This window comes from Palaemon carinicauda, chromosome 38 (genome assembly GCF_036898095.1).
Source record: "Palaemon carinicauda isolate YSFRI2023 chromosome 38, ASM3689809v2, whole genome shotgun sequence".
Lineage (NCBI taxonomy): Eukaryota > Metazoa > Arthropoda > Malacostraca > Decapoda > Palaemonidae > Palaemon > Palaemon carinicauda.
In genome coordinates, this window is record NC_090762.1 from 17432598 (window position 1) to 17433793 (window position 1196).

A 1196-nucleotide genomic window follows, 5' to 3' on the forward strand; every position below is an offset into this window, starting at 1 on the left:
ATGCATGTTTAAATTATCGGTATTGTGAGTCGAACGCTTCTATCTATAAAACTATACATTAAATTAAGTATTCACAGCTATATATGGAAGTAAATAATATCAATACGCATGCATATTTCATTACATAACATTGATTAATTTTGCAAAACTAAATAACATTACTGAAGAAACAGTCAGGAAAGACATAAATTACCAACTACTTCAAGTTTTTCTCAAACGCAAAGACGAAATAGAAAACACCAAATCCTTCAATGATTGTAGACATTGACAAACATCTCTCAGGAACAATCACAATTTAAAAAAAAATAAGTAAATAAATAATCTCTTTTATAAAACTACAGACATGCACAAAAACACACATACGAACGAACAAAACAACCAAAAACAAAAAATAGAAACAGTTCACTAATGGCATTGAGCTCCCGAAGGCTCTGCCATTTTTCCCCGACATAGGCAAGGCGAACTCAGCTTGAATCTTTCTAAGCTGAGTAGAAAATAATTAAGGAGGGCTGAGTCGTGGTGGGGCGGGGGGGGGGGAGAGAGGGAATATGGAAAATGTCTGATGCTTCATCTTTTTCTTTTCTTGGAATTAAAAGGTCTTATAAGGAAGGTTGAATGAGAAACTGTATACATGTCATTAAATGGAGATAAATATACATAAAGAAGGCTGAGAGAGAGAGAGAGAGAGAGAGAGAGAGAGAGAGAGAGAGAGAGAGAGAGAGAGAGAGAGAGATTCTAAGAAGCCTCCACATCATTATTAAGGTTTTCATAAAGGTTTTTGCGCCCAGCAGCGGCTGCCAGATGTACGTGATCACTCAATATTGATATTTCAAATGATATGGGAATCCGTTGAATGTTCTTATCTATACACGTAGTCCACGGTACGACTCACGTGAAATTGCTAATTACCTAACTTTAATTAAGAATGATGGATTTAATCATGTTAGTCTTGAAAACCTGAAACCAAGCAATCCATCGGTCTCGGTAATATTTTCGCAATGGAACTTTATCGTATTTATGCATACATGCATGTATGTATGTAAAGTATTTGCAATGTACATTTTGAATGAATTATAAATAGAACTTTATCACATTTATGTATACATGTATGTATGTGAAGTATCTGCAATGTACATTTTGAATGAACTATAGTTAGAACTTTATCACATTGTATATATATACATGTATGTATATAT